Source organism: Ambystoma mexicanum, chromosome 3p (genome assembly GCF_040938575.1).
Source record: "Ambystoma mexicanum isolate Mex_15411 chromosome 3p, UKY_AmexF1_1, whole genome shotgun sequence".
NCBI classification, from domain to species: domain Eukaryota; kingdom Metazoa; phylum Chordata; class Amphibia; order Caudata; family Ambystomatidae; genus Ambystoma; species Ambystoma mexicanum.
Genome location: NC_090925.1, coordinates 483,984,590 through 484,010,063, shown reverse-complemented (window position 1 = coordinate 484,010,063; position 25,474 = coordinate 483,984,590).

Genomic DNA, 25,474 nt, shown 5'->3' with positions numbered 1-25,474 from the left:
AGGCTTTAAGAACTGGCTCCGTAGTCATAGGAACAACTTGAATAGTGACAATTGGTGCTACTTGCTCTTGCTAGTGCAAGGTGGTGACAACAGGAAATTATGGGGGTACTATCAGCAGTATTTAGCTGAAGTGACCCCTGTGGAGCTGAACCCACTCTCTGAGACTCAATGGGTGGAGCATGTTACAGGTCTGTATCTTGACGCAACAGCGAATGAGACATTGGCAGACCATCCTGAGTATGACACAGGGTTTGCATGGGGATTTGAGTATGGGGATGTCCTTCTGGCCATAAATAAGTGCCTCTCGAGCACCTGGGCCCAATGGCCTGACTAATGCCTTACTTAAGGGCAATCCAGCGGTATGAGCACAGGCACTTACTCTGTCTTTTCATCACATACTGAGGAATGGCAAGCTACCAACCAGCTGGTGTGAGTCAGTGCTTATTCCTATCTTTAAGAAGCTTGGATCCGGCAAATCAATCTATGTTATGTCGATTATGCCTGTGCTTTTGATTGTGTCTCCCATAACTTATTGTGGACAAAGATTTTAAAATGGGGTATTGATCCTCTTTAATTTTACTTTATTAAGGCTTTATACGTGGATACTTCAGTCATGGTGGGAATGGATCAAATAGGCCAGACAACCGCTGCTGTTTCCACAAATAGTGGACTCAAACAGGGGTGCGTTTTAGCACCCCTACTTTTTAACTTATATGTCTCAAATACGACCAGGCACTGCACGCTTGCCGCAATTTTCCTCCAAGCTTGTGCGGCGAGCACGCGAGCAAATACCATGTTTGACTTATGCTCATGACCCAATCCTACTGGACTATACAGCCATTGGCCTACAGCACTCACTGGATGCATTATGCACCTATGCTGCCAACAACAACATCCCGATAAATTACAAGGAAACTAAAATGATGGCTATGGGTGTACAGTCCAGAGGCAGGACATGTTTCAAATGGCGGATTAGAGCAGAACCCCGCCGGAATGTGAAGACTTATGTCTATCCAGGGGTTCCTATAACCCCTCGGCCTAGTTTACTTTTTTACAAAACTATATTACTCAGAAAGTCCTTAGGAAATGGTCAGCAATTCGCAGGCAAACCATAGAGGACTCCCTTGAGATATATACTGTCAGTATTATCCCTGCAATACTATATGGCATACAAGTATTGCCATCAAAACACGTTAAATGGCTCAATATATTGGAGAGGCAGTTGCTGCGCTCAATCCTGAGATTACCACGGGCAGTACCTATCGAGTCGCTCAGATGTGAGCTGAGTGTAACCTCGCTGAAGGCGCTTTGGTTATTGCAGCGCAGCAAGCTCATGGCTAAATTTAGCTGGGCCCGAATTGGAAATAACTCATTGCAAATATTTGAAAAAAGGTAGCAGGCGCTCCTCTCCAGAAAGAACTTGGCATGATAACCTGTTCTGAGATGAGAGTCTGCAGCACACAATTTTTGCTCACTGTACCTTTCACAGATGGGAAATACCATTTGCATATCAGTCTTTGTCCCACCCACATGTGCAGTCCTGCACCTAAATGCTATGGCAATTCCTCTCTGAACAAGAGTACCAACAGCAACCCCATACACATGTTTCAGCCTTGTTGGGCCTCATTAGTGAGGTGAAGCTGTGCCTCTCTGAGCACAGTGAGCAGGGAGTCCACGTCTGGTTGCCCCCAGGTAACTCAGGGTGACCAACCCCAAGTTCCTTGCAAATATTTCAAAAAAGGTAGCAGGTGCTCCTCTCCAGAAAGAACATGGCATGATAACCTGTTCTGAGATGAGAGTTTGCAGCACACGCTTTTTGCTCACTGTACCTTTCACAGATGGGAAATATCCATTTGCATATCAGTCTTTGTCTCGCCCACATGGGCAGTCCAGTCCCGAAATGCTATGGCAATTCCTCTATGAACAAGAGTACCAATAGCAACCCCATACACGTGTTTCAGCCTTGTTGGGCCTCATCAGTGAGGTGAAGCTGTGCCTCTCTGAGCACAGTGAGCAGAAATAAATGGAGAAGACGGGAGCATGTGGCTGGCAGTTGGTGCCAGAGGAGAGAGCAGGTGCGGCAGGGGGAGCTACATAGTTGCCAACAAGACCTATTCCAATCTGTAGTTGCTCATCCAGGCCTGTTTTTTTTTCTTTGCATCCTGGAACAGGTAATTCCACTTTTTAGAGTATAAAACTCAAACTACAAGTCCCAGAATGCAGAGAAAAAAAAACAGGACTTGATAAGCACCTACAGATTAGCGTGGGCCATGTTGGCATTTATAACGGTATAAGATTGCTCGATGATCTGGTTTGACCTGCTATTCCAAATGCAATAAAATTAAACTGTTGTTACATTATTTTCGAGCTGCTCATTTATGCAACCTCAGTTCAGCACCATTCGAGATGGTGATGCTGTTCAAAATATTAAAACTATTGTGTTAAGCAACAAAGCTTTAATGTCTGCCAGTGGGGGTCTGGCATAATACAGCCCTGTTAATGCATTGACCCAGGCCGCTTTGTCCAGCCCACTTCCTTCTGCTGACTGGACACCTTCAGGAGGAAGAGGCAGAGAAGCGGGCAAAGGGGGGCCGGCACTTGTATGCTTCTGAAGGTCATGAGTGAATAATAGGTACTACTCAGGCCCGGCTGAAGATGTGTGGGGACCCATTTCAACATGATGGTTGGGCTCCCCCCTTGCTTAGAGAGGAAAGCATTCTGGCCACTGTGGATATATATAATATGGAGACAAAGAATTACACCTGGGGTTTAATAGCCGCCGATTATAACAAGATGGCCAGCCAGAAGGTAGATAAAACACTAAATGCTCACTGAAAAGCTATACATCCTTCTTTGTTGGTAATTGAATGATGCAGAGGAACCGGTGTTAAAAGGCAACAAGGTTATAATACGTCTGTATATGTCATAGAGGGTTGAAATGGCAGAAAGGGCTCCAGCAAACACAGCTTGTAAGGCAAGCACATTTTAAGCAGCAGAACGAAAATAAGAGAAATAAATAGATTGCTTTGTCATAAAACGGCTGACTGCTAACAAGAAGATAGTTGAAGGTGCCCCCTGAGGCTCGAGGCCCCTTTCAACTGTAAAGGTGGAAAGGCCCTCACGCAGTCCCTGGTGCTAATTTGTAATATGTTTCCAAAATAAGTGTGATGAAGTTTCGCCGACAAAGGGCATTATGTGGGTATCCGTTTTAAGACGAATTTGAGTGTGAGTGTTTAAAAACAAGATGGGGTTCACAGAGATTTCCCTATTTAAAAATGAGATGGTAAACGGAGTGCAGGGGAGGGGCCGGTTTACCCCTTTCTATGATCAGGGATTAGTTGTTGGAACAACTCTGCCCTATTTTTAGTGCACCAAGAAAAGTCCACTATTTTGACGTTCGCGAACATCACAAGGAACACATAGCATGAATTTGCAGTGCAAACACGAGCAGCCGGGTCTCTTTGAAAAGCAATTCATTGCTGCATATTTATAACAATGTATTGTGAAATGAACATTTTGAATTTACATCGGGAGGGAGGGCATTTTTGTTGAAATGGAAGCTATATATACCTTTGATGTGGGGGGAAAGGGAGTGGGGAAGTATTTTAAGAGGGGGTGAAAGATGTTTGATTGGCGCCCCCCGCCCTGGGAAACCGAAGCAGATGAGACGGTGTTGCTACATATTTCAATGCTTGTAGACCACCAAGAAGCGCGGAACTATGACTTTAATGTCTCGTAGCTCCGCCCCTTTCTTCTCAATGGCTAGGTTACCATGGAGGGAATCTATTAGAGGGAGGAAATGAAATGGCGCACCGCGCTTTTATCTCCTCAGTAATGTATTTAGCGAGGGCGTTGTGGGAAGGCAATTAGTACATGCAGGTGCGTAGTAAGTGGGAGGGGGTGGGGGAGATATTGTTGATACAGACCCTCCAAGGAGAAAAGGCTATTCCGGACTGACCCAGAGTTTTGTGTGTCCCCTAATGACTGATACAGTTGTACACACAGGATTGTACAGTTCATTAAATGGCGAAATGTATACATTTTACGGAGGCGGATTGTATGCACTTTACAAAGGATAACATTCACACCTTGTGTGATCTTTTGCCAATTCCTGTGTTCTGCTTTCTCCCTGTTCCCAAGGCTTACATGTTTACACAGTTTCACTCGTGAAGGATCAGAATAGTCAAACAGATAATGGCACATTGCTGTATTTCTAGGTTTATTATATCAGTAATATTTTAGGAGCAGTTTCAACATTCCTTTTTGACCGGGTGAAAGTAGCATTGTGTCAAGTGTTCTTCTCGGCCGTTTGACAGAGGCACCTTTATTAGTATTCTGATAGCTCAGCTCTGTGCAGGCTGTGAGCAGTTTGGACGAGTAAGCTAACCGCAAAGGACTGGTCCATAATTGCTTAAGAAGCCCAATGTACTGGCTCACTAATCCCTGTCAGCTCTATGCGCTGTTCTTTCCATCTTTTTAAAGAACATTGTTTTCCATTATGTTACGTTTTGTATCGCAGTATATTATGAGCACACGCTGCTTTGAAGTGGAAGCACTGCAGGGGGAGGGGTAGGGACAGGGGAATGGGAGGACTGTGGCTTTATTAAAACCGGTCCTTCCTCCCGCAAGGGTGGCCTTCAGAGATATCGTGCACATAACAGCAAATACAAGTGGAGCAGGAAGCAACATAAGTGCTATTGATAATTTCCAGGGGGATGGACCGGGTTAAGTGTGGGAACACATCATTCAGACCGTGAAGATGGGCCATGTTTGCCAAGAAACCAGATGGTGTCTTTTACATTTTAGGGCCGATTCATGGAATTATGTGCAGAAATCGTGCCATGGCCATGCCGCCGAAAAGGCCACTGCGTGAGCCTGCGCAATTAAGAAAATCATGGATTTGTTTGTGCAAAGTAACCACATTCACAAGTCACGGGTGGAATGCCCCGAACATGCCGACACGTAAAGCAGAAAAGTGCCAGATCAGCTACTTTTGCGTGCTCCCCCGGGCGCGAATACACGCACTGTCAAACAGTGCGTGGGGTCCCCTGTAAGGAGGCCTGCGACTCTGGGAGCCTGCATGGGGTCCCCTGCAACTGTCTCCGGCACCCCAACAACATGCATATGAAAAATCGTAACTCGGCAATAACTCAGGAAATGTGCGTGCGGACGGATGTAAAACGATCTTGCACACCGCTACACAGTTTACGCGCACCCCTACGTTACATCAGAACCCTGATTGAGTACACACACCCGGAAATCCGACATGCAATCCCACCTGCGTGCTGGAAATCCTGCGTGCAAGTGTACTTATGCCAGCCTTCGGGTGGCGAATCCTATGAAGGACTTGCATGGGCATTTCCCAACCTAGACGTTGCATGATCGAATCCATGAATACGTGTCTTGCTGTGCAATAGAGGGCGTGCGAGGGAGTGCCTGCAAGCCGTCCCTCGGAATGCCCACTTGTTCGCAAATTATTCCCCATTTCAGATGTTCCGCCCCCTTTTTAGCCCTCTGCACAGGCCACACCCATCCTCTGCTCAGCATCTCGCATAAGGCCCTCGGCGGCTCGCACAAGCATGCCAAGCCAGCATGAAAACCACACACGTCCAGGAAAAGTGCTGCGCATTCAACTCCATGAATCAACAAACAGAGTTGCGCGTGCAGGTTGGGCGCAAGTAGTCAATTTTCTGCACAAGATATTCCATGAATTTACCCCTTTGTGTAGTTCTGCTGCTGTCTTTGGCGCACCTGGGGGTTGTTCCGTAATTCTGTGCTTTGGTTGATAGTCTTTTTTCTCCAGTTTGAGTTTTCTTGTAACTTTTACTACTGACCAGGCACTTGTTGGATGATCTTCGGGTCGCTAGAGGTGTGTGAGGTCTGAGCAGCTCATAGTTAGTAGTCTGGGGCAGTGTTGTGCTGGGTCTTGAGGGTAAGGCTCAGGTTTTTGTGGGAGATCCACTGTTCCACTGGGACTCTTGGAAGGTATTCCAGGCTTGGGATATGTGATCTTGCCTTTCGACCATGAAACAGTTCTAGAAATGGAGATGTATTAATTATGACTGCCTGAAATGCCCCCAACACGCCCCCATGCAAAGCAAACCAAGCCAGATAGAGATAGCTTTGCGTGCTACTAAGAAGTAAACAAATGCACCCTTTAAACAGTCTATGGGCTGCCCCTCAACCAGATCTGCACCTCGGGGACACTGTGCACGGTGCCCCATAACTATTACTGGCACCTGAAGTACATGCGTACACATTTCCGGGGCTCAGGTAAAACTCTGGAAAATCTGCATGCAAACTCCCGTAAACTGTTGATGCACCCCGCTACACAGCAAACGCGCACCCCTAAGTAAGTTCCAAACCATGTCTGCATGCACGCACCCCTAGATCCAACATGGGTTCTCACCTCTCAGATGTGATTCCTATGCACCAGTGTCCATACGACTGCCGTCGGGTGGTGGATAGATTGTAGGCTTTACGTGAACCTTTCCCTGACGAGAGCTACAGCGGCCAAATCCATGAGTACGGTTTGCTCTGTGCATTTGTGGGCCTGCGTTGGACTCCTTGAGGCCTGTACCTCGTTATGCCCACATTTCCCCATGTTCTTCCCCTTTTTGCATGCTCCTCCCACTACTCTGGCTTTGCGCAGGCCATGCCCCCACTCTGCGAGGTGTCTCGCGCAGGCTATTGACTGCATGCAGAGACATGCTGAGCCTGCGTGAAGTCCCTGCAAAGTACAAAAAAGTCTCGGGCAGTCGATTCCATGAATCGACAAATGGGATTTTGCACACAGTGTTCCGTGCAAAATCCCTATTCCCACGGAGAAAATTCCATGAATCAGGCCCTGAAACGCTAAAGGGTGCAAATGCATTACCTGATATCTGGAGAGACATGTTTTGCCTGATCCGTGAAAATCTGCCCCAATCATCAGCACTTCATGTAGACAAATCTGGCCACAGGATTCAAATAATCTGGGAATAAAGCTAAGAACCTGCGGTGAGCGCTTGGTACAATAAGTAGACTTGAGTCACAATGAACACTGTGGAGATGCTTCCCTAACATCAACCAAGAAAGTAAATACAAAAGACAGACATGCGCCTCTCATTAAAGCTTTGACAAAAAGACACATTTTTCAAAGACACACACAGTGTATTTAGTTCATGCAAACATAAGATTTCACATGTATCAGGTAAGAATATTTTCGAAATGGTCACAGCAATGTTTTATAGCAGCCAACACGTGTTTCGAGCGGTGCTCTTCATCAGGGCTATGGCAATATCATCTAACATTCATTGATAGACAGACATTTTGCCAAGAACATACATTGTTGAAACATCAAACAAAAAGATACGAGGGAACAAACTAAAAATCTTCCATTAGTAAAAAAAAATATCCTGACCAATTCCTTTGCAAACAATATACTCTTTGTGCCCATAACATGCCCTGCCATATGCGTGAGTCATTACCTGACAAATCCAATTTCACAAAATGCTGCTTTGGGTTTTGTGAAGCACACCAAAAGTGTTTTGCAACTAATTGTAAAGCGTGTGCATCTCCTTTTAATGCTAATGTATTACTATGAGGTGCAATCTAAAATACGGCTTAATACGGTGTATGCAATTGGAGTAATCTGAACTTGTTAAAAATAGAGCGCAAGTATAGTGCACTGGAGGTCATACCTGGTGTTCTTCTGATTTTTTTAATAAGACCTGGCACTAGAATGGCAGAAAATTAACAGTGATTGTGAACCTTATCATTTAAATGAATTGGTATAAATACATTTAGTGGCTTGTTATAGTAACAGCAGGAAATGTTACTCACGACTCATTGAGGATGAAACACTGGTAATTGACCAGTGCTCAATTTACATGTGACAAATGCAGGGGTGTTGCTAGTTCTGGAAAAGATCTGGGGCTACGCTAATGTTGGGACTGTCAGGACTCGGGACTAGTTAGCCTTTTGGTTGTAGCCTCTCAGCTTCTTTCCGGGGCTGCAACTAAAAGACCTGGGGCTATTGCCCCCCTCACCCCCCCTAGCAAAGCCTCTGGACAAATGAATTGTCTTTTGGCGCTGGGGTGGTAAATATTTGAAGCCTCACATGTGCAAGAAGGATCAACTAAACGGGGGAGAGGAGTAATTGGCTACCCCACGCATTATCCAAAACAAAAGTACTCAAGGGTATAGGAGACATGAACCTTTTGGTTCAGAGAAAGAGCTGGCAGAGATGTGAAAATGCCAGCCCTTCCTTGGTTGGTAGACCGAGAGTGGTCTCAGACCTCATTCGAGCTTTCTCACATGCTGTGCTGAGTGAGCTCTGTGGGGACGTTAGCCCGTTGTCAACACATGTCTGCCAATGAATGGCATTTGTTAGGTGTTCATCATGTAATTGGGGCAGGCATCAGAATTCCTGGTTGTTTCTCCCAGAAGTCAAACAGCTCTCATTAAGTGCACACAGACAAAATATCCCCTTTCCTTACCCTCAACCTTTGCTGTCACCTGGTGGTGATGCAGCTCCATAACTCGAGTTTCAGAATGATTCTAATCTGCAAGGGATTTTTCTCATGGAGGTTGATGAAATGTAGAGCAAGAAATATAAAAGGTGGTGCATGGATTCCTAGAAGTATCTCACGAAGCCGGTTGCCCCATCCCTTAGTCTGATGAGAGTGCCGTGGCTTCCGGAAGATGAATATCAAGAGGCAGATATCCAGTTTGGAGGGGTTGGCCTCACACAAAAAGACACCCTCGTAAAATCCCAGTCTAACATCAGTAACATATGAGCATTCCCTTCTATGAGTGACAGATGCCAATTGGAATTTAATGATATGTTTGACTTCCAGATGAACTGCAGCCTGCACATTCTTGCAAATCTCCCAATTTTAATAGTGTGATGTGTTTGTAGTCAAAGACCAACATGCTCTCACAGATTGTATGCATGATCCTACACTGCAGGCTATGAGAAGCCAGATACAGAGATCTTTCTCCCCAATAACCATCAGGACTTGGACCTTCTCAGACAAGAGCTCCTACAACAAGAATGTTCAACTTCTTCCCTTTTAGAGCTTTTATTGATTTTCTGTATTTTGCACCAATCTATAACAAAAAACATTGCACATTTAATCCAGAATAGGCCTAAAAACAAAAACTGTCTCCTAATGCAACATGCTTCCTCCTGCTTCCTGTACTGTCTCCACCTCACCATTCCATTAACCCATTCTTTCATGGTAGTAGTCTTGTACCTCCAGAAGTCATGACAATAAAGCATTAATAGTTGTGTTGCACTCTATTGCATTGCACCAAAATCTTTATACTCCTTCAACTAATCTGTACAAAGCTCTCAAGAACCTGAAAAGCGTTTGATGTTTCCACTATAGAAAATCCATGAATACAATTATTAACAAAATAAAGTGGTTATTTAACAATTGAGATGTCAACTGCAAACAGCAAACCTCTCTATAGAGAGCAGATCTGGTGACGGATTGTTCATGACCGTATGGACTCCAGTAACACACGGGAAATATTCAATAGAAGCATAACATGCAAAAAGAGACAAAGGGGGTAATTCATAGAATTTAGCGCACAAGAGGCTCACGCGGCTGGTGCATAGAGTGCACGTGCGGCAGTCTGCGCGAGCCGCGTGCGCCAATGCCCATTTTAGCGCACAGCGTATTCATGGATACTTACATCCATAAACAGCCGTGGCGCAGAGTGGTGCAGCGACCCTGCAGCAGTGCCAGTTACGCCCCCAACCCCGCCCAGGGGTGATGGGCTGCCTGCGGGCCATGGGGTGGGTGGATTGGCTGCCTGCACGTATTCCAGAGGTGCGTGTGGACTTTCACATGCGATTTCGCTGGCGCGAGCAGGGTACATGTATTCCGGGGGTGCGCGTGGACTTTCACACGCGATTTCGCTGGCGTATGTGTATTTCGGGAGTGCGCGTGGACTTGCACATGCGTATTCGCTAGCACGAGCAGGGTACGTGTATTCCGAGGGGTACGCAGGGAGTTTTACATGCATTTTTCGCAACGGGGTATGCGTATTCCGAGGGGTGCGCAGGGACTTTACACGCATTTTCGCTAGTGCGAGCGGGGTACGCGTATTCTGAGGGGTGAGTGGGGAGTTTTACATGCGTTTTCGCTAGCGCGAGCGGGGTATTTGTATTCTGGGGGTGCACGTGGACTTTTACACGCTATTTCGCTGGCTTGAGCGGGGTACGTGTATTCCGGGGGTGCACATGGACTTTCACATGTGATTTGGCAGTGTGTGCCCACCCAGGTGTGCCCCCTCTACCCATGCCCCGCAGGCAGCCCATCACCCCAGAACATGGCCTGCAGACATCCTATCACCCCAGTCCATGGCCCGCTGGCAGCCCATCACCCAAGTCCATGGCCCACAGGCAGCCCATCAGCCCAGTCCATGGCCCGCAGGCAGCCCATCACCCCTGGGCATGCCCCACAGGCAGCCCATCGCCCCTGGGCATGCCCCACAGGCAGCCCATCACCCCAGTCCATGGCCCACAGCTAGCCCCCAGTCCATGACCCACAGGCAGCCCATCACCCCTGGGCATGGCCCACAGGCAGCCCATCAGCCCAGTTCATGGCCTGCAGGCAGCCCATCACCCCAGTCCATGGCCCACAGGCAGCCCATCACCCCAGTCCATGGCCCGCAGGCAGCCCATCACCCCTGGGCATGCCCCGCAGGCAGCCCATCACCCCAGTACATGGCCCGCAGGCAGCCTATCACCCCAGTCCATGGCCCACAGGCAGCCCATCACCGCAGTCCATGGCCCGCAGGCAGCCCATCACCCCAGTCCATGGCTTGCAGACAGCCCATCACCCCAGGGCATGCCCCACAGGCAGCCCATCACCCCAGTCCATGGCCCGCAGGCAGCCCATCACCCCAGTCCAGGGCCCACAGGCAGCCCATCACCGCAGTCCATGGCTCACAGGCAGCCCATCACCCTAGTCCATGGCCTGCAGACAGCCCATCACCCCAGGGAATGCCCCACAGGCAGCCCATCACACCAGTCCATGGTCCACAGGTAGCCCATCACCCCAGTCCATGGCCTACAGGCAACCCATCACCCCATACCATGGCCCACAGGCAGCCCATCACTCCAATCCATGGCCCACAGGCAGCCCATCATCCCTGGGCATGCCCCACAGGCAGCCCATCACCCCAGTCTATGGCCCACAGGCAGCCCATCACCCCAGTCCATGGCCCACAAGCAGCCCATCACCCCAGTCCATGGCCCGCAGGCAGCCCATCACCCCAGTCCATGGCCCACAGGCAGCCCATCACCCCAGTCCATGGCCCGCAGGCAGCCCATCACCCCTGGGCATGCCCCACAGGCAGCCAATCACACCAGTCCATGGCCCGCAGGCAGCCCATCACCTCAGTCCATGGCCCACAGGCAGCCCATCACCCCAGGCCATAGCCCACAGGCACCCCATCACCCCAGTCCATGACCCGCAGGCAGCCCATCACCCCTGGGCATGCCCCACAGGCAGCTCATCACCCCAGTCCATGGCCTGCAGTCAGCCCATCACCCCGGTCCATGGCCCACAGGCAGCCCATCACCCCAGTCCATGGCCGGCAGGCAGCCCATCACCCCAGTCCATGGCCTGCAGGCAGCCCATAACCCCAGTCCATGGCCCGCAGGCAACCCATCGGCCCTGGGCATGCCCCACAGGCAGCCCATCACCCCAGTCCATGGCCCACAGCTAGCCCATAACCCAGTCCATGGCCCACAGGCATACCATCACCCGTGGGCATGCCCCACAGGCAGCCCACCAGCCCAGTTCATGCCTGCAGGCAGCCCATCACCCCAGTCCATGGCCCACAGGCAGCCCATCACCCCAGTCCATGGCCCTCAGGCAGCCCATCACCCCATACCATGGCTCACAGGCAGCCCATCACCCCAGTCCATGGCCCACAGGCAGCCCATCACCCCTGGGCATACCCCACAGGCAGCCCATCAGCCCAGCTCATGGCCTGCAGGCAGCCCATCACCCTAGTCCATGGCCCACAGGCAGCCCATCACTGCAGTCCATGGCCCGCAGGCAGCCCATCACCCCAGTCCATGGCCCGCAGACAGCCCATCACCCCTGGGCATGCCCCACAGGCAGTCCATCACCCCAGTCCAAGGCCCGCGGGCAGCCCATCACCCCAGTCCATGGCACAGGCAGCCCATCACCGCAGTCCATGGCCCGCAGGCAGCCCATCACCCCAGTCCATGTCCCGCAGACAGCCCATCACCCCAGGGCATGCCCCGCAGGCAGCCCATCACCCCAGTCCATGGCCCACAGGCAGCCCATCACCCCAGTCCATGGCCCACAGGCAGCCCATCACCCCTGGGAATGCTCCACAAGCAGCCCATCACCCCAGTCCATGGCCCACATTCAGCCCATCACCCCAGTCCATGACCCACAGGCAGCCCATCACCCCAGTCCATGGCCCGCAGGCAGCCCATCACCCCTGGACACCCCAGGCCCTGACTGATGTCCCCCCATCCTCCCACCCCCCATTGATGGGCACCTGCCAGCAGGCCCCGACTCATGTCCCCCCACCACACCCATTGACGGGCACCTGCCAGCAGGCCCTGACTCATGTACACCCACCCCCCCAGCCCTCCATTGACGGGCACCTGCCAGCAGGCCCCGACTCATGTCCCCCCACCCCCAACCACCCCCATTGACGGGCACCTGCCAGCAGTTCCCGACTCATGTCCCCCCAGCCCTCCCTTGACGGGCACCTGCCAGCAGGACCCAACTCATGTTCCCCCACCCCCAACCTCCCCCAATGACGGGCACCTGCCAGCAGTTCCCGACTCATGTCCCCTCAGCCCCCCCATTGATGGGCACCTTCCAGCAGGCCCCGACTCATGTACCCCCACCCCCCATTGACGGGCACCTGCCAGCAGGCCCCGACTCATGTCCCCCCAACCAACCCCATTGATGGGCACCTGCCAGCAGACCCCGACTCATGTCCCCCCACCCCCCATTGACTGCACCTGCCAGCAGACCCTGACTCATTTCCCTCCACCCCCCCAACAACCCCCATTGATGGGCACCTGCCAGCAGGCCCCGACTCATAAAATCCCCCCCACCCCACCATTGACGGGCACCTGCCAGCAGGCCCCGACTCATGTCCCCCCACTCCCCAACCACCCCAATTGACAGGCAACCTGTCAGCAGGCCCTGACTCATGTCCCCCCACCCCCATTGGCGGGCACCTGCCAGCAGGCCCCGACTCATGTCCCTTCACCCTCCCATTGATGGGCACCTGCCAGCAGGCCCCGACTCATGCCCCGCCACTCCCCTAACCACCCCCATTGATGGGCCCCTGCCAGCAGGCCCGACTCATGTCCCCCCAACCCTCCAACTGACCCCCCATTAACGGGCACCTGCCAGCAGGCCCCGACTCATGTCCCCCAACCCCCAACCACCCCCCCCCATTGACGGGCACCTGCCAGCAGGCCCCGAAACATGGCCCACCAAACAACATGTCCTAACACAACAGACCCATGGCCCTAATGCTAACCCAAATCCCCCTTGCCTCCCAGTACAAGCATGCAACCATCCACTGACCCATTCCCAAATTACCCATGCCAGGACAGTCTTAAAAGAACCACCATGCCATGCATAAATGCACAACAGAGCCACACAGTGGCAACACATGACTGAGGCAATGTACATTGAGACATGCACAAAATCAATGATAGTACACAACAACAATCATGAAGTTCGAATAAATGTATTAAAAACATAATAAAATAACAAAGAAAATCAAACTTGCAAATGAATAAATAATTAAAGCTATTACCAAAATATAGAAAATCCAATGAAAAACAAAAATCCCCAGCATGAAAAAAGAAAAGTGGTCCATCGCCAATGTCAACATGAATTAAATAATCCAAAAAAAAAGAAAACAATTGATCCATGGGAAATGTTAAAAAAGAAAGTATGTACACGTCTTCAACGATATGCAATCCAAGTCCAAAGGGTCCATCATCCCCAAACCAAAAGAAACCTACAAAAATGTCCTATGAATAAAAAACTATATACATAAAGTGGAGCAAAGTCCAGGAACTTAAAAAAAAGACAAAACAAAGGAAACCTAACCCTAAAGAACTATGTACAAAGGTGGCGGGCAAGTCCAACGGCTCACTTATTGATGTTCCAGGCCAGGGCATCATCAAACTCCACTTCGATGTTCCAGAGGCGGGCCTCTTCCCTGGCCTCGAGGTCTCGCAGGGATGCAGCCATGGCCTCCTCCAACTCCCTGCTAGTTGCCTCGAGGCACTCAGCCTGCCTAAATGCCCTGCACATGGAGTTCTCCGCCCTGACCACAGTGAGCAGTGCCTCCTCCGCCCACCGCCGCTCCGCCTCTATTTGCTGGCCCAACCGCTGCCACACAGAAGATACTCCCAATCCAGGGTCCTCCTGCCCTCCGGCCGATGCCTGCCCCTGTGATGTTGTTGGCCCCGAGCCATCATCACTCCCACCATGAACCTGCTGCTGCCGTGCATGTGTCCTGCTTGTTGATGCCTGCATGTCCTCCTCTCGCTGGGGTCCAGTTGGTGGGGTGGCCACCCCTGCTGGACATCCGACTCTCGACTGTGGCAGGGATGTGTCCTCTACCAGCCTGGTGGCTGGGTCAGGGGCAGCTCCACAGGGTGCCCAGGTGATACTTGGGCAGGAAGATGGCACGGAGGATGACTGGTGCATAGGGGGTTCAGTTGAGGAGGGGGTCACTAGAAGATCCAGCACACGGAGGAACCCAGCACCAGTGACCTGTCCTAGTAGGCTGACGCGGTCAATGAGGTATTCAAAATGATGTGCATTGTCCACACAAGAACTCTGCACGTCATCCCGAATACCACGTTGACGCATCGCCACCCCAGCTAGGACAGGCTCAATCTGGTCATGGATTGCCACGTCTGCAGGGAGAGGAAGGCCAGTTGTTGTTTGCGCATCCCCTCCCTGAAAACGGGTCTGGGCGAAGGCATCCCTGCTGGTGCAGGATGATGCAGTCACAGGATCGGGGACAAAATTACACACAGGCACCTCCGCGGCGGCCTGTGCTGCCTCCTGTCCCAGCCCCTGGACTGCACCACTAGCACCAGTGCAATCCCCCCTCCAGGCCCCGTGCGTGGGCCTTCCACGGCCTCCTCCTCAACCAAACCCCCCACCAACCTGGATGATTCCATGCCATCTTCCTCCATAGGCCCCTTTGGGGGCCCAGCTGCCCCTGCTGCTGTCGAGGAGTCCACCTCCAAACTCCGCCTCTTGGACCTTCCCTCGGCAGCTGCGGCCATGGACGCTGCACCAGACTCCTCACTCCCGGAAGAGATGACAATGTGGGAGGAGAGCTGGGCCTTGTTTCTCCGGCTAGCGGTGGGATCCCTGCCTCTGTGCTCCACAGCACCATCTCCGCCCTCTTCATCAGTCAACGCTGCAGACAGAGAGAGACAGAACACAGGCATCAGGGCACTGTACAATGGTCGGATACACACGTGACCGTTGCACATGAGTGGCAGTGTCAAACTTCACAGACGGCATCATACTCCCCAACACTCATATCATTGGTACCCACACACATGCACAAAAGCACAGGAATCATGCAGCAGGCAGCAGCATCCATACACACACACCAGCATGAACATCCAAAGCTTAGCATGACGTCAGAAGCAACATGGGGAGTGCCGAACACATGCAAACATGCCAACAGACAGACATGCATCTGTACATCTCCACCACCTGTCACAGTGCAATCATCGGCAACTATGTCACATCTCCCAATCGGGTTCCTACATGTCTGTGCCACATGCATCCATGGTGTATCACTGTCGCACACATATGAAACACACACATGCACATGCATGCCGTGCACATACATGAAGGTGGAACCAGCATCCATGTGTCACACCACAACCATGCCATAGTACATACCCAGAAATACTAACATGTGGCATCTCCACATGCAGTTGTGCATCATGCTTTGGAACACATACACCATTGATGTGCATCACACATGACAGGACTCACATGCAGCATGGTCATGTCCCTGCACATACACATCCATACATGGACCTTTTCAGACATATCTCCAAGCTGCACACTCCTGGCACACCTAAACATGCACTGCGTCCAATAAGTACACATGGACACTTACCGCTCGACTCCGTACTGGTCTCCCTCTCGAGGATCTGGCGGTGAAGCACTGGGTTAATGCGTTTCAGGACACTCATGTCGTCGGTGGTAAGGTGGACCCGGCGCCTCACTACATCCGCTGCTTCCAAGAGGCGCCGCGCCTTCCTGAGGGTCCTGGACCTGAAGTCCTCCCAGAGTTTACGGACACGTGTTGTATGTCGCGGGTTGCCACCCCTTCCACGTTGATGGCAACCACGATGTCCAGCCAGATCCTCTCCCATCCATCCTTGTCGGCGTGTCTACTTCCGTAGAGGGCATCATAATGCACCAGGACTTCCTCCACCAGGATGCCAACTTCTCCTGCCGTGAAGCTGGCAGCCCTTTGCCTCTCTGGCTGGGGTTGCCAGTGATGTCTGATGGTGTTTCACCTGACATGGCAACCCTCGAGGCAGGTGTGGGTGGGCAACTGGGTCCTGGTGTTGGGCTGTGGAGCGATGGAACTTCAGTCAGGAGTCTTCTGTTCCAGCAGGGGTGGTCACAGCAACTGGACCCCTGCAGATGGCTGACGTGCAGGCACCAATTGGCGGGGCACGTGGCCAGCAGGCAGGCAGCAGCAGATGGCAGGTGGGAGTCTGCTCAGGGCTCTGGGGGGCAGGAAAATGGCCTTCTGGGCAGGAGCGTGGTCTTCCGTGTGTTGTCGCGTGGCCAGCATGATGCAGAGTGATTAAGCACGTGAAAAAACAGCACGTCAGCGTGTAATTCGAGGAAAGGCCATTAGCGCGTAAGGGCATATGTGACGTAAAACACGTGGGCGTTTCTCTCGTCACGGGTGCATAGTGATTCAGCATGTGAAAAAACAGCGCGTCCGCATGTTAATGCGTGTAATTCAAGGAAAGGGCCAAAGCGCGTAAGTGACGCTGTACGTGCCTTTCATGGAGACCGACGCGTGTGATGCTACTTCTGGTTGTTTCATGCGCCATCACAACTTCACAGGGGATCAAGGACGTATCTCTTCTTTTGGCGGGGTATTGGCTAGGCGAGTATTTCATTACCACGCTAGTCAGACAGTGAGTCACATGCTATTTTTCCCACTGCGGGTCCCCCTGTGTATCACGTACCCGTTTTAGAGGTCATAGTAGCCTCCGTGTCCCATGCATACGTGTTTTTCATGTCCCTGGGTGCCACCGTGTACTGCGGGAGGTTACCGGGGGTTGCGTGCATGGTTTTACTGCAGTTTTGGGGTGCCTGAGCATTGCGTGACCCGTCACTCTATCACCGGGGTAACATACAGCCTTGCAGGTGCACAGGGATGCTGTTAACATCTTGTATCCCACCCCCTTCACCCCAATTGCCCAGGACAATTGTCGTGTACACCTCCCATTGGCACTACTACATCTGTGCCGGCACTACCACATCTGTGTCATGGTTGGGAGGCCACTAAAGGTGAGGGGCGCCTCAGCTGGGCATACTCCACGTGGCGTGCATGGTCAGGGACGTGGCCGGGGTGACCAGGGAGTAGGGGGACTCCAGGGTGTACAGGGCGGCTGCAGAGGGGGAAGAAGCAGGGGTGCGCCACTTCAGCACAATGTTGTGCCACGTGTTGGTGCAGTCATGCCACCACCCCCTGTGGTTCCAGGAGATGCAGCTCTTGCATCTGGCACTGGTGCCCATATGACCCGGCAGTCCGTTTCATCAACTGCCACGGGCCCAAGGGTAGTGGTAGCTGCAGGTGCAGCTGTGGACACTACCACCCAGGCTCAGGGTCGTCCAGCGCATGCTGCGTTGGCACCTGAAGAGTTCCAGGATGATTTCCAGGAGGTCAGGAGGCATACGGTAAGTGTACACAGGGCTGCCCTGACCAAGGCACATGTCCCTGGGGCAGTATTGTCATCTGCTGCCCCGAGCAGCCAGGTGTTCGCAAATGTATGGGCAGATGCAGCTGACACCACCCCAGCTGTGAGTCTACCATCCAGGACAGTCCCGGTCAATGACCTTGGCACAGTAGATGTTCCTGCGCAGGGTCCAGTCAAGGGCACCCAGCAGCCACTGACGCAAGTCAGGGCTTCTGTCCTTGTTCCACCTGCCACTCCCTCGGTTCAATCCACCAGCGCCACTGCCCCTACTGATCAGGGCGGCATTTGCCAGTCAGGGTCTGCATCACTGCCCAAGAGGAGGAAGGTTGCATCTGCACAAGAGGCTTGGAACCCACACACGGCTCCGGCCTCAGGCACTTGGAGGAAGAAGCCTTTCTGCAAGCAGGAAATGGACTTCCTTGTGGACTATGTGTCCGGATACGACCGTGATATGCTAGTGAGCCCGAATTGTCACACTACGGCTGCCCAGCGTTTGTCACACTGGAAGCATGTTGCGCAGGGTGTCAGTGCATTCGGACATGAGGTGCGCACAGCTCAGGAGTGCAAAAAGCATTGGGATGACCTCCGACGCTGTGCTAAACTGAAGCGTGCCTCCAAGTATGCCATGACTCGAGACGTGAGAAGGAAGATCTCACTTTGCACGAATTGATCGCTGCAGAGTTCATACCGGCAGAATTGTACGAAGGAGTGGGAGAGATGGTGGACTTTGATGTCCCGTCCACTGAGTGTTGTTGTGTGTTTGTCCAGACCCCATGTGTAGTTTGCTTGTGTGATGTGTTGTGCTTGACTGCCACTACATGCTATGTGTACATGGTTCTCATGTGCGAGTCATGCAATACTTCACTGATGCATGCCTGCTGTGCAGCATGCTGGAAATGTAGAGCAGACGGGGACTGTCCTCATCACCACACTTGCACCCTACTCAAATGCTAGTCACCCGGCTGCCCCTCTGGTTCATGTTCCAGCTCACTGGCCCTTCTGCATGTAGCCTGGGGTGTCTTTCCACTCAGCACTGGGACTATGTCATTGCATGACTGACATGCTTGTGTGTTCTGCCTGCATGCGGGTACTCCGTGTAGGCATGCTCCCTTGCCCCTCCACCCCCCTGCACGCCAATTTCACCATGGCACTGGTGTGTATCATGTTGGACTACTGCAATGGTCTGTTCAACGCTCCTGTGTACATGCACACTTCCCCCTTCCAACTTGCCAGACACATACAGTGGGGTACATCCTTTGTCCTTGATGCAGGGTGTCTCACTCGAACTGTGCAGATGGCAGATGCTATGCAGGGACTTGATTGCCCATTCATGCTCCATGTGCATTCCATGCATGCCCCTATGTGTCCTTGGCAGGATGAACATTGTAGTTCGTGTCCAGGATGACATACATTTAATGGCATTTGATCATCCATTCCATGCCCACTCTGGCTCAGTTCTGCATCACGCACATGTTTAGGGTGTCATAGTCTGTGTGGGCACAGGCCTTCCCCAGTTTCTGGCCCCCTGACTCTGTTCAACTGGTGTAGTGCCTTCTGCACAAATGGGTGTACTACTGAGGGTTCATCATGTGTCCTGCTTACTGTCCCATTCTCATCTGCTGTGTTGTCAGTTGACTCAGATGATGCAATTGACGCTAGTCAACACTGTCTGCCAATACACAGTTCTCTGGTCAACCTTTCGCTGCCATGCAATGCCTCCCTGCATTTTCACTAAGGAGGGGGTATTGTCTGTAGCCATGCAACCCATTGCATGCACATTGCGCGTGATGCCTGAACTTGCCCTTACACTGCCTTCATGTTTATTGTTTGACATCATAATGTACTTGTTCATGTAGATAGTCAGTAACGTACACATGTTCTGCACTGCACCAACCCACTTCTGAGCCATGTTACACCGTTCTACATGCCTACTCACTGCTGCAATGTCAAAGTGACCTGGCATGTATGGTCAGATTGTCATCCCTTTCATGAATGCCATGGGCACAGGCATCCTTTGACACATGTACTCAGTATTGGAACACCCTAGTGGGTGTTTAGCAAAGTTGATTGTTCAATCTGCAGCCTATAACAACTGGTATAGGCCGCTGATTGATTGTAGCCTGCCAATCGGCTTCTAATGACTGTGGAGCTGCCTTCACGTGTGTATGTGTACACTTTCACATACATCAAAGCAAGCAGCATTGTAGCTGCTTGCTTTGCTGTATAGGTTGCTGCTCATAATCACCACACTGGTGTATATGGACACGGGTGTTCTTGAACACTTTCACATGTTATATGCAAGCAGCTTCAACATTGGGTAGTGCAACATTGCAGCTACTCACTCATGTGTTTGTGAAGGTGTTCAGTTACACATGTGTTCTCTCCAGCTTTTTGGTTGAATGACTAAAATGTAGTTGATTAACGTTAATGCTGCTGCAATTTCACCATTGCACCCATTATGTTCTACTGGCACAATCCTGAAGGTGCACCGTGGTGCAGTATGTGTACACCCAGGCCCACTTAGCTAATCTGCTGGGGCCTGCCCATGATGATTTGACACACTGAATAATGGTCTATGGCACAATCAATGCACAATGTGCTCAATCAGGCCCTGAGTGGTGTTCTGGAGGCTTCATGGCTTGCAGCTCGGACCGTACTGTGCGTTATGGTCCCTCATGCCTGTTGCAGGCCCTCGCTTTGCTCCTGAAATTCACTATGTCTACATGGCCCATGAGGCCCGGTACGGGCGGAGCTTCAGATGGATGAAGCTATATTGGTGATGATGGTTTAGTGATGTATGTGTACATGCATATTACGTGTGTCATTGTGTGTTTCGAAATTCATTTACATCTGTGGCCATTTTGCAGTTCAGACATGCTTATGATATCTGCCATCTCTTTGTTGCCATCTGTCTTTTCTGCCTGTGACATGTGGCTGCCAGAGGTGGTGTGATGGAGGTGATATACTGCATTCTGTACATGTGTAGGCTTTGATATTTAGACAGATCAATTTCTGCTTTTGGGATGTGTTTGCATATCAATGCCACAGGATGCATGCTGGATTTTCATTTGTGTGTGACATGTCTGCTTCATATGTTGGCTGTCGATGTGATGGCTGTGTGTGTGGGTTATGTGCTTCTGACATGTGTACTCATGTTTGTTTTTTCCACATTGCAGATGATGACGCAATTGAGCCAGAGGATGGTGATGTCATTTCAGACACAGGGTTGCTATCACATCAGCAACCCGGCACAAGTGGGGCTAGTGGGGTGGTAGGCCATGAGAACCCACTTGTGTTCCAGACCATCGTGTCTAGGGCTGGAAATGAGTCTAGCCCGGATAATCACTCTGACGACAATGTTGAGTTGGATGCGCGTCATGTCCATTCGTCGACGGTGGGTGATTCTGATGCGGACGATCTTCTGTCCGCGACACCTGCACTGAGGGGCCAGACGGTGTTGGAACCTCCGCCTGTGGTGGGTCGGGACGCACGGTCACACTCCACACAAGTTGATGGTGTTCCTGGGGCATCAAGCCAATGGAGGGATGTAGTCCTGCAGCCGTGGGCGGTGCCAACCCAGCGAGGACCGCGGCTCCTTCGGCCCCGTGGGTGTCAAGCCCAGCAAAGCGGTGGCTGTGCGTCACTGGGGTATACTGAGTGGGAGCGATCCATGTGCGCCAATTCAGAACAACAGGGGGCAGCAATTGATAAGATCGCTCAGAGCGTGGAACGTCTGGCCCAATCTGTGCTCCCCCTGCCAGGCAGGTGGAGCTCCAGCAGCGGGCAGCAGAGTACACGGCCCGCTCACTCAGGCTGGGCATGGCAGCCTCAGACAGGGCACGCCGGGCTGAAATGGTGTCTCTGCATCAAGCACTTGCTGATCACGCAGAGGCACACAGGGAGGCCCTGAGGGATGACCATCGATCCCTCAGATCTACTCTGGGTGTGCTCTTGATGTCCCAGAGGCAGCGGACAGAGTAGAGGTTGGAGCAGCTTGAGAATACCATCTCGGCTGAGCTACATGAATGCCGGGAGGTGCTCTAGATGTCATGTCAGGCCATGCAGGAAGAACTCTGTGTTACACATGCTACCTTGCAAGAGGAAGCACGCATATCACGTGAGGCTCTGCATGCTGACCTACGTGTCATCGCCGCACAGAACCAGGCTCACCAGTCCGCAGACTTGCTGCCGACGAGGGGCAAGATGCGCATAGGCATGGTCAGGGTACTGTGCCACGTCCACCTATTGAGTCAGAGGGTGAGGAGGGTGAAGACTTATCTCCCACACAGGTCGGGCCATGCAGGCGTTGAGCCATGGAGTTCTTTGTTTATCTCAACATCATCGTATGTGGGTGTTGAGGTGTACCCAGTACCTCCCCCCTCCTGGGTACTCCCGCTCCCCCAGGTCGTATGTGGCTATTTTGTATTTTTATAGTTAGTTTAATTAGTTAATATAGTTTAAAATTGTTTGTTTATTGTGCATTCATGTGACAGTATGGTGCTTTGTGGCTTTTGAAAGCATCCACTGTCTGTTCCAGCTGGGCCCTTCAAGCTTGTCTCGTGTATGTGTTTGCGGCTTGGGGTCCTGACTCACATATTCCACTCCTGCTTCCCCTATCCATGGGCTCGCAAGGATGGTTCGGTGTTACAACCATTTACACAAGGGCAGTGGACCTTCGTCAGATCTCTGGCCTGTCTGCTGCTGTACTACTTGTGTTAACACCCCTAGTGGGGATTATGGATGTTTTCTCCATGGCATGTCTGCTATTAATTTTGGTGAGTACATTATAGAAATGTCCATTTATTGATGTTGATTGTGAAGTATGTTCTTTTCTTGCCTGTATATGTGCTTGATGCACTTCATGCTGTAGACAATAGCCTGCACCCTTTGGCTGTCAAAGTCACACTGATGGTGGGAGGGGGCCAGATGTTGACAGTGTCAAGTTGGTACATGTTGAGTTCAGCCCCTGGGGATTGTAGCAAAGGAGGATGCATTAGGAATGTGACTGAAGAGGCACAAGTCATGGTCCAGTCCTCACCTGAGATGTCTGCCTATACTACTACTACTACGCTCTGTTCCGTTTGGACGGCACGTTGTGTCTTTCTTCCCTCTTGGACTTTGATGCTGCCTGAGGGCACAGTCTCTACTGTACTACTGCTCTTTTACTTGTTTTTCACACTCTGGAGCCTTTAGTCCCTGTTCCTCTTCCTGCTACTGTCCTTGTTGCAGATCTGTCCGCCTGTCTCTCAGGCTGTTATTTCCACATACTCTTACACTGCCTCGGTTTGCCTCTGTACAATTCTGTTCAACGGCATCTTTCTGTCGCCCCTCCTGTCTTTCATCTATTACATCCATGCCTTTATGTTGGCTGTTGGCATTTTCCAAAGCTATTCAACTGTTGTGGCTCTTAACTTGCTGTCAGCTGTTTCCGGCTATCTCGCATTCTCTGTGTCTTTCAAGACTTCTGCTGTCTCTGCCTTTCTTTGTTCACGCTATCAGCTCAACCATCCTGTTGTTCCAGCCTCCTTGGTTATTTTTGACTCAAGTTCCAGCTCTACCTGTCAGGGTACAGAACCTGGGGCTGTGTGGGAGGAGGTCGGATGTAGGTCTCAGACATGGCCCAGTGACAACCAGCATGAAGACACACACACAGGAAACTTTCCAGCCTTATTAAAAACTTTTATGCCCTTTCTGCAGGTAAATGAGCCTCCAGATTACCTTTCCCAGCAGACAACGGGCCAAGAACTACAAAAACCTGGCCACGTTGGATGGTGCACACGTGTGCATGCGTGTGCAAGCAGAAGCACAGGGCTTGTGCTCAGACGTCCGACAGAAGCAGACGTGTTTCCAGGAGCTCCAAGCAAGGTGAGCAGCACAAGGGGCCACGCCCCAGCCGACCTTCCACCAGGCCCCTCGCACATGCAAGCTGAGTAGCGCCAGTGCTGGTGAACTTAGCCAGGCGTTGGGGGAGATGCGCACAGTACAGCTAAGCCGCACTGTGGAGCAAATACCAGGAATCTTTCACAGTTGTCAGGGGTACACGCAGGGGATGTCAGCCATATCCTCGAGTCCCCCCTGATCCACAGAAGCTAAGTTATTAGCGCAGTAGCGTTCCTAGCCACAAACTAATACAGCACAGGGGGGGGCACCCAGTGATGTACAAACTCGAGTGCAGTGCATATCATTAGCATATGCAATTAGCCACATGCGCTGACTATAGAAAGCCGCGGGTGGCAGACCACTACTTGTACTGAAGTCGCACCTCGCCACACGCGTCTAGTAGCACAGCCAAGGCACATTCTATCATGTGTGATTCTTAACACATGGTCTTCCGTTTAATGCAGGGCCATGTGTGGCTACGTTACCGCATTAACAGTGTATTAACCTTAACGGGGGCCAGCAAAATTATACAGACAAAGCAGCAGACAAGAGTGCTTGTTTGGGGAGGAGTCACTAAGTTCGAGACATGAATGGTGTTATATGTGTGTCGGAAAAACACACACAGAATAGTAACTCACGCTCTCTTTGCAGCATTGAACTGATCCTGTTAAAGGACCTGAGAGTGCGTAGGCAGGAGGCCAGCACTTACCCCATAGATAAGTCTCTCTTTTGCTTGCCTTTGAGTCATATTGAACAATGTGCATGAAGTACATGGTTTCTCTTATTGAGTATTTGTAATTGTCAATAGTTGTATTTTGTATTTTCACTACTTTCCCTTGCCCATCCACCTCCCCTCTCCTGAGACTCTTTCTGGTTATCCTAAAAACCGATGCCTATCCAACCAACGGATCCCTAACCCTCTTTCCCCGCTGGGGTCTCGGAGGCCTGTGTAAGTTTTACCTTGCAGGCGCCCAGACCGCGGAGAGAGTGGTTGGGTCGTGCTACTCCTGCACCTGGAGACTGGAGCTGTGACAATACTCATCAGTTTTTGCATCCTCATTGATTATTGTCTGAAATTGTTATCCATCCCGTTGAACCCCTTGGTAGTTATTCTGTCATTCTGCTTGGACATGTGCTTGGCAATATTCAGTGACTTCGAGTCATCTACTGGAGACTCTTCCAGGGTTTTATGGTGCCTACAGGCTTTTTCCCTTGTTTGGGGGTTTGACTCCTTGGAGTTCCCTGCGATTTGGTATTTTTACCAGTCAAGGTGGCCTCTGAGGGGGCTGGACCCTATTTACACAAAAGGTAGAACAAGGAAACCAAGGGTAGGGGGATCGTGAAGCCAGGTAGACTAGAAGGAAGAAGCCAACTGACTCCAGACACAGTTCTTCTGAAGGTCATGGTGATGAGTAAATGAGGGAGGGCCTTTTGTTGTTGGGCAGTAACCTTGGGCTACAGTGTTAGGGCACTCTCTGACATTGTCATTCTGGGGTACTATGTACATGATGTGTTCTGCTGGTCAAGGGCTGTTCCTGTGTTGTGTTTACTTTTCAGGTGTCAGGGGATTGCTGTGGTTTGACATAC